The sequence below is a fragment of the Cygnus olor genome, chromosome 2, assembly GCF_009769625.2.
Source record: "Cygnus olor isolate bCygOlo1 chromosome 2, bCygOlo1.pri.v2, whole genome shotgun sequence".
Lineage (NCBI taxonomy): Eukaryota > Metazoa > Chordata > Aves > Anseriformes > Anatidae > Cygnus > Cygnus olor.
The window spans coordinates 4,488,071-4,497,445 of NC_049170.1; positions in this window are offsets into that span (position 1 = coordinate 4,488,071).

The following is a 9,375-nucleotide window of genomic DNA, read 5'->3' on the forward strand; positions in this document are numbered from 1 at the left end:
ATTTTTAGCCAGCTGTTAGGCAGTTATTAACTGCTCAGTGTGCTATAGAAATGCCCCATATAAAAAATAAGAAGGAAAACCAAGTATATAAAATGCTTTAGGACACATTTTTCAACCTGATATATTTAGGGAAGTTTGCTTCCTTCTGTGACAAAAGAAAATATAAAGAAATTCAAGCATAACAGAAACAAACAAAAGGCTCCATCACGTATGGTCCTGGTCAAAGCTGTACTTCTGGGAGCTCTACCAAAATATTAAGGAGGGAAAACACAAGGAGAGGATGATCAAGTGTAAGTAAATGCATAGTACCATCAAAAAATGGCTACAGAACCCAGACAGCAGGTACATGTATCTGCGTGTGTCATGTGTGTTTCTGGAACACATTAAGAATCAACAGATTAACTTCATAAATTAAAATTTTTGGTTTCTTTCCTCCTGTCTCCAAAGAGAGTTGTATATCCACCCTCCTCCCATTTAATCATCTCTTACCACCCTTTCCCCTGCATTTTGTGCCTGAAGTAATTAGACAACACTTGTAGGGCTATGTATATACACATATATTTCAAGAGCAAAGGAGTAGGGGGAAATTTCTTACTGAGATATCCATGTTATAGCACATGGGACCCCAGGCACCAGGGTCCCAAGACATCAGCGAGGGAAAGGAAAAGGTGAAAGCATGTTCCATTTTAATGGTAAGAGCTAGTGTTCCTCAAAGGACTTAAAGGAAAGCATACATTATTTGTATCAGCTCAATGGGACCAGACTGGATTCAAGACAGCTATTTGCACTGCCTTCCACCCCGATTAGTCCGAGATTCTGCAATTCCACACATCAACACAATCCAAACTTAGCCTTTCCCTTTTCCATCTGCTCATTGTCCAACCTTTCATTCCTCAGTGACTCCTCAGGCCGTGGTATTATTTCTTGCAACACCTGTGGAGATGATTAGTGAAAATTTGGAGTCAGGAGCTTGGAGGTACATTGTATCTGGCAAATGAAGAAACGTTAGAAGTAAGAGTTTTGAAAAAATGGGAAAAATTGTATATAAGTGAAAGTCAGGTAGTCTACGAAGTGCCTAGAAATTGCCTTAACCAGGCTGTTCCATGGAGGCTGTCTGTATTTCAGCCCAAGTCTCTTCAAGCGCTAATCATCTTTATCCTTCCTTTCAGCTTCTACCCCAGTGTTTGACTAGTAAATTTTCCCTACTCCCAAATGTCTCCTCTCGGCAGTCTGGGCTTTAATCCAGCTCTGTGCTCAAGTCCTTTGCCAAGTAGGGGTATGCTGGAATTATTGGACTCAGTGATGATCTGAGAGAAATGGGGATTAAAAAAAAAAAAAAAAAAGTAGAAAGGGGGACGAGAGTTCAGGTTCAGAAGCGTGTTTGATGCAGGATAGAGTAAATCCAGAGCATAGTGAGTGTTCCAGGGAGATAGTATGTCCTGAAATACAGAAGGTGCCAGAAGCCCTTTGGAAAGGATGGGATCTGAGCAGCACAGTTCCTGTTTGTGAGGTGTGCTGATGGATGAGGAACATCTGCTCTGAAAGGCAAAGAGGAAAGATGTTGCAGAACAAACGTTAGCTGAGAGAACAAATTCCTGTTAAGGCAGTGACAAAGATGTGAAATCCACTACCATCGGGGCCAGGTACTTAGCAAAAAGTACTGATCCAATGATATGTTCAGGCATAAAGCAGAAGAAAGGCAAATCAAATTGGGATAAATAAACAAAAAAGACCTGCAATCAAAGAGGATGGAAAGTTACAGGGTGCAGAGAAAAGCAGAGATGCAAAAGGGATAGTGTTTTGACCCAGGATGTTCTTCTTGTTCTTCTGCAGCAAACTCAGTCACATCTCCAGTCTGCTGAGCTAAAGGGAACAAAGCAGAGAAACCTTTCTTACAGTGTCTGGAAAAAAAAAAAAAAAAAAAAAAAAAAAATCAAAGAACGGTTCCCGCTGTGGCTCATTTTTCAGCCTCCAGTTCAAACACACCACGGCATATTTGTTCCCACAGTGCAAGGCTGACCTTAAAATCTTTCACGAGCTTTTGCTAACTGCAGCCCAGCTGGCTGCAACGTTCCAGCCATCTGCTTCTATTTTTAACACCCCAGGTTGCAGACAGTTTTCTTTAGCCTTAAACAGAGCTGTACAAAGCAGCAAGGCCCCCTGTTAACATACCTGTGATCCTGAGGGATTGAAGTAGAGCAGGGAAGAAGGCAGGACTGATCTTGTGCAAACAAGGATGTTTAATGGAAGATCCATTCCCAGAAAATCTCAACTCTTGAGGGACAGGGAGGATTCATGCTTCAATATACACCCACCAGGCAGCAGTTAAACCAATCCAGTGAAGTACCGGCTGAATTTGGGAAAAGAAAATGTGTAGCCTAGCAGCTCATAGGCTGCCCTTCCTACTTACATCTCTGTTAGGATCCAAGCACTCCAAGTTTAGCTTGGATGTCTTGTCCCCTGTCTTATGAAAGACCAAGATCTTGAAAATATTAACAGAACAGTCAAACTATTTCGACCAGCCAAAGGGACAAATTAATCAGATGACAGTGTACTGACATGTTAGTGTTCTCCTGGTTTTCTGTTATAGTGTAGTCATAAAATCATAGCATCATCTAGACTGGAAAAGACCTTCAAGATTATGGGGTAATGGCCATAAGATGGAGCACAGGAGGTTCCGCACCAACATGAGAAAGAACTTCTTCACGGTGTGGGTGACAGAGCACTGTAACAGGCTGCCCAGGGAGGTTGTGGAGACTCCTTCTCTGGAGATGTTCAAGGCCCGTCTGGATGCCTACTTGGGCAGCCTGCTCTAAGGAACCTGCTTTGGCAGGGGGGTTGGACCCGATGATCTTTTGAGGTCCCTTCCAACCCCTTCAATTCTGTGATTCTGTGATTATCAGCTCCATCAAGCATCAAGCTGACTTACTGAGTCTCATCATTAAACCATGTTCCTTGGTGCCACACGATTTCTATCTAAAATTAGATATAATTAGAAAGCTGTTGACACATTTGAATAGAAAGTCCTTTCTCAGACTGGCTTTCTTGACAAGACTACACTGAATATCTTGTCTGGTACTTTAAATTCATCATGGTAAGGAAGAATATTTTATCGTTGGTAATTTATGTATTTGCCTTTAAGATGTTAAACTGAAATACAAGTTTTCAAAACTAGAGTGTAACAATCAAGGTCAAGTATTGTAAATGCTCTTATTTTTGTTATTTTTAATGAATTTTTAAATATTTTATTTAAAACTACAGGTCCTGTATTGGTATTCTTTTTCCATGTATACGTATAGGCATATGCAAGTGAGACAGGTAACTGAGAACCTTTTAGTTAATCAAGGCCTCATCAATACTGTCAGTGAAATCTACAGTTAATTCAGCTAACCTTAATTTTTGTCATCTGAATAGCTCTTCATGCTTTGCTAACTGAAATCAGTATGCATCCAGTGACTTCAGTGGGAGCTTAGAAAAATCACATGTGGACTCCTGTTTGGAAAGGCCTAAATTTAGGTGACCTGGCTTGTGAGTCAAAACACATCTCTGGAATAAAGGAATTCCATTCCATCTCAAACATTAAAAATGAAACATTTGCAGAATACAGTATGAAAAGATCATGTTTCCCTCTTCCGTAAAACCACAAGAAATCAATCAAACAATCAATCAATCAAACAACAACAACAACAACAAAATAAAACAGATCTGTTTGAATCATTCCTGTGAATATAGAATCAACTGCAATCTGAGTCTCTATCAAAACTCACTTAAGAACTGTGTTAAAGTTTTGCTGGGGTAACAGGAGATAGAAAAGTGTGTTCAACACAGATTCATTAGTAATTTTATATAACTCTGGCCCACATACATGGTTTTCCATATGTATGGCCACATGCATTAAAGTTTATAAACCTACACATACACACTTTTTACTGAGTCACATGAAAGTCACACACTAGCCTGAGAATCTAGTTTGGCACAGTGTGCCTACCACAACAGAGTGTGATCCCACTGTGTTTTCCATATCTCAGCTATTGCTCATCTTTGGCAATTAATTAAATCTGTAGACTTTGTAGCTCTTTCATTCCCATTCCATTTTCTTTATGCATACAAAACATTCAACTGAATTTACTAAGCTATGCCCATAGGATTGGGCACCATTTAAATCAATTGCCCTGATTTATATTTGGAAAAGAAGTACACTGGTGAAACTCCATAGTTTTTCTAAGGCCATTATTAAAAATTAACAATGATTTCAATGTTTGAATGGGCTCAGGAAACAGCTATTATTTATTGAGAAGCTAAAGTCAAGGCTTCTTAACAATATTGGACAAAACTGACTAACTGGACAAACAATCCTTTAAGGAAAGAAAGAAGTTATTGTTCATACAGTGAAAACCCTAACATAATAATTAATCACTCTGAATGTTTTGACAGATAGTCAGTAGCAATAGAATTCCAAAATGCTTGAAAAGTCATGTGAAAAGTTCTCATATGACAAGCCAATGTACTTGAAAGTGGACATAACAGAACTCCAACACTTAAGTCTGAAGTGCCTAAATCACCTAAAAGTTTACACAAAGTACAGATTGCCTTTCAGGTCCCTCAAAGCCAGAAGTTCGAGTTCCAACAGATCCACACCTTCACTCCTGCCAAGGCTCAGTCAGGAGCCAGAGATCAACTATAAGTCCTTTGAAAAGAGACATTCCCAGATTGCATTTGATCCATATCAAGAGGATCAAGACTTACCAAGCTGTCATTTACTTTGTTTTATTTTAGTTTTCTAAAAGCTTATTTCCATGTACACACTGGACAGAGAGAGGTGAAAACTGAGAGCAAGTCATTCTTTACTAAAATGTCACAGAGACATGCTCAGTTAATTCTGGATATGCTTGCAATAGTAAATAACATTGGCCAGTGCCTGTCTGTTGGGCAAAGAGCAAGTAGAACAGTACGATTTGCAGCCATACAGCTAAACTCTCCTCCTCGCAGTCCAAGGTGGCTTTTTTCAAACTGCACATTTAGAGCAACTTAGGCACATGCTACCTCCTGACGTGCACTGTATGAAACAGAGCCAATTTACACCTACTAGGAATTAAGTGTCTGGACAGAACCAGGGGTTACAGAGCTCCTAGATATGCTTTGAGTAAACGTATAAAATATGTTTATACATATATATTCTATATATCTATTCTAATTTTCTTAACTTGGACTGCCTTCATTTCAGTCAGTTATTCAAAATTTTTGCCTTAACAGAAAATTTACACAATGTCAAGTTAGATTTTTAAACACTGAAGAATACACTAAGTTGAGGGATTTGCAAGCTGAAACCAGCTGATACGAATTCCTTAAGAAAAGTGTTCTGTACCTGAAGAAAAATGGTGGGTTTTGGCTGATTGGACTTCAGCTATTTTTATTAATAGCTTTCTAGAGTGTCATTGCATCTGAATGTATAGCTTCTCAACCCTACACAACCATTACTACTGGCATCAGACTATTGTGAAGTTGTTAACATCTGACTTTATGAGGAGGGAGGCAAAGGCCAAGGAAGAGTAATTAACATACGATGTCTTCAGCAAAGCAGCTTTTGCAGAAAATCATAGTTGATTCATGGGAATGACCACTGGGATTTATGCTATGCTGGGATTTATTTTTTTTTCTTTTCTTTTAAATTTTATTTATTTATTTATTTATTAAAAGAACATCTTAGATAAAAAGATTTTCTTCCAAGTACAATGCACTATAGTCATCTAACTATAGTCAGCTAACATCCTAAGTAGCATATGGCAATAATTTTCTTGACAATCACAAAACCGGTGAGCTTTCTTGAATTTTTTTTTTTTTTTTTTTTTTTTTTTTAAGTAGTGAATTACAGGTTTCACATTCCTTCCAGTCTTTTACTTATGAGCCATGTAAATGGAAAAGTGAACCCAGATTCATAAACCATTCCCTCTGGATTAGACAAAGGACAATGCAAAAAGAGGTAAATCTTCCAGCCTCAGCAATGACAAGAATGAAAGAAAAATTTACCCTAGAGCCAAAATACCGATCTGTGGCAAATAAATCTCCGTCTGTCAGTTCACGTGTCCTTCATCAATAACCTATGCAAAGAAGGACATTGAAGCACACTTTGAAGATTAACAGAAATGAACTAACGTGGATTTGCAAGGAACAAGACCTCCAAAACCAGAGTTCCGCTGGGTAAAGAAAGCTTCTGGTAAGATTTTCCTTACACAAGCAATAGATGTGGTAGTGCTGTTTGGGAACAAGGTAGCATATCAAACTGAAATATCATAGATCATTCAGGGTCTCACAGATTCAAGTAAGTGCCTAAGATTCACTCCTGTGCCTGGCTAACAACCCATCAGAGCTGAGATCAGATCTCCTACATCAGACATGAAAGTACTGATGCCTGCTCTCCAGTATCACAAAAGGCACTTTACACTACCCTAACAATCCAAAACCGTATGAAGCCAGATAAGAATGTAATTTAGCTCTTCTTTTACTGCTCAAACAATGCAAAAAGATTTTGGAGCAAATCGGATTTGGCTCCAAGTTGAAAATAGGCACAATACATGCAAACTTTCTTCCCATACAGGGACCCATATAGGTAGATCTATCACTTCCTCTTCTCCCCTTTAGTTCTTCTTAAGTAATAATATGAAATGGTGAAAAAAGAAAAAGTTAGAGAAAGCAAGTGTGTACTACAGCTTGTCATTTTTATAGCCACATCTGCCTTTTGCCCAGATTGCTACTTGCAAGTACTCCATTTACTCTTGAGGAAAAAAAAAAAAAAAAAAAAAGGTATACTGATTCCAGCAATTGCACTTAGCATCCAGTTTTTGCCAAGAGCTGCTGTTTGGCTCCCATGCTTTCAGAGGACATTGTTCGGTTTATATTCAATGGCAGAATAAATAAATAAATAAATAAATGGGGGTGTGGGGGGAATAATTAAAAGCTTGTCCCTTGAGGTTTTTGTCTAGGCGTAAGGATACACCCTTTAAAAAACAGAATTTACCACAGGGTAAATGGAGAATTGGTCAAATGAAGGGACGACCGTTAACTGTTAGTAGTCCTTCTCATGACCTTGAAAATTAAAAGTGTATTAAAAAAAAAGATAAAGGGGAAAAAAGCTTTTAGAAATGGGCAAATGGTATCATTACATTGATCATTTTTCACAAGCTGCTTAATTCCTGCCCTAAGACAAAAATAGAAACAGAAAGGAGGAAATGGCACAATGAGGGCAATTCATGGTAAATTATAGAGCATGACAAATCAGGAAGTTCAGGAGATCATAAAAAGGGGAGTGTGTTGAGTTTCTGGATTCTTTTTCTTTTTTTTTTTTTAATCAAAATCTACAAATCTCATAACACAAAGAGTGAAAATGTAGAAGACTTTTTATTGAAATAAGCATGACTTAGACAATAGAGTGTATAGTTCAAGCAGAGTGAAAAAAAAAATATTCCCTTTGAATACTAACAAAATCCGCAGATGGGTTGCCTTTTCTGCAGTCTGTCACTTCCCTCCATGCATTCTTCATTTCTGTATTCATTTTGTGCTCTGCCTCTTTTCTGAATTCCGAGGTGTACAGTATTTATTACATTATTACTGGCAATGGGGCTGACGTCCTTTGTTAACAAGTTTGGAGTGTTTTGATAAACAGAGTTATATAAGGGTTACATCATTGTTATATTCTACCATACTCCATTTTATTCTCTTCTATTTACACATTGTTTTTCTTTATTGCCATAGAACCCACAAGGCTTCCAGCAGTACTTTATGGCTGGGGACAACCGTATTTCATGTCACATACATGACATTATTTTCCTCTCCCTTAATGTGGATGAGAAATATGTTCAACAAAGAATCTTGTCTGGTAAGCTAAGTGCTAAGTTTGGCTAATATATGTACTTTTAGAAGCTGTACATTTGCAAGGTATTTCTGTCAGAGGAGACAATGTGAAGTGGGAGGTAGGGTCATCTGTTTGGACTTCATTCTTAAATTCTTTAGGTTCCTTCTAAAATTTAGGATCCATCTGTACTACAAAAAATGGATCTTGATACAAAGAAAACTAGCCAAGGTAGTGTCAGAGCTGAATTCACTGTGATTATATTAGTTTGGTGTACTGGCTAATATTTGCAAAGAATAGGCACAGTGTCATCTCCTTCAGCTGTACTATGAAACTCTGATTCTATGACATATCTAATACAGTTATAATACAGACATCCATAATATTGTACATGCTTATCTTCCACCTTCTCTGTATTTCATCTTCCTCTATTCTGTGTGAATATCCGAAGAACTGGTTGTGGTTCTCAACATAGTGTTTGAGGAAGTTCACAGTTTAGACAAACGAACATTTTGAAGATCAGGATCAAGATCATGAAAGTGATTTGATATTTTAGACAGAGCAAACATCAGAGCAGATTTAATGTGTTCATGATATCCCTGATTGCTGAAATACTCTACTGACTTATTAGTTGGAGTCTCCCCAGCACTGAATTTCTCATGCCCAGGTATGTCATCTGGATGTCATTCAGGTTAGAGGTGGCTCCAGTGCGAAAGACAACTTATTACTCGTGCTTCAGGAAGGGACATTTCCTAGGCAATCAGTAATGATAGGAAGCATCATTTAGGAGTCCTGTAATAAGACTTCAGTGCTAGTAAGGATTCAGGAATATGCTCCAGATATGGATTAACTGTGTCAATTGTAGGATTGCTCTGTCTGCCAAAGGAAAGGTTGCACCATTCCCCATCCTTTCCTCTGCCCACAATTCCTCCACTTCTTTCTTCCTCAAGCACATTCTCAGAGAAGCCTTTCTACATTCCTCAGCTATATTTGTCAGATCAACCAGTCTTAAAACTATGATACATTCTTACTTGGTGAAAGACAAGTAAAGTTTGCAGATTATCTGCTCCTGACACAGCACTCTGCACTGAATCACTAGGATGAAAAGGAGAATAATTGCACAGAGTTCCTCAGGACAGAGGCATCAAAAGAAACAATGGGAATCTGAAGACCCCTAAAAGCCCAGGTAGCTAACTAGCTCTGCGAATCACAGTTACCTGCCCATCTCTCCCTGCAGATGGCTTATACAGGGTGTAGAAGAACAGGAATGCACAAGGGCAGGCATCCGTGGTTATATGGAATTGTCTGATTATCATATCAGTGATCCTATTTAAACAGAGGTTTGAATTGCAATTAAGGTTTGGAAAGCCTGTACAACAGTGCATTTGTCCCCAGAAATAGTTCTGGGCTAAATAATTTCTGTACTATCTTGACAATTTATCTTATCTTGACAAACAGAAAACGTGGTCTTTTCAAGGACATCAAGTTTAAGTAAAATGAAACCCAGAAGTATTCTTGACACAGATGTT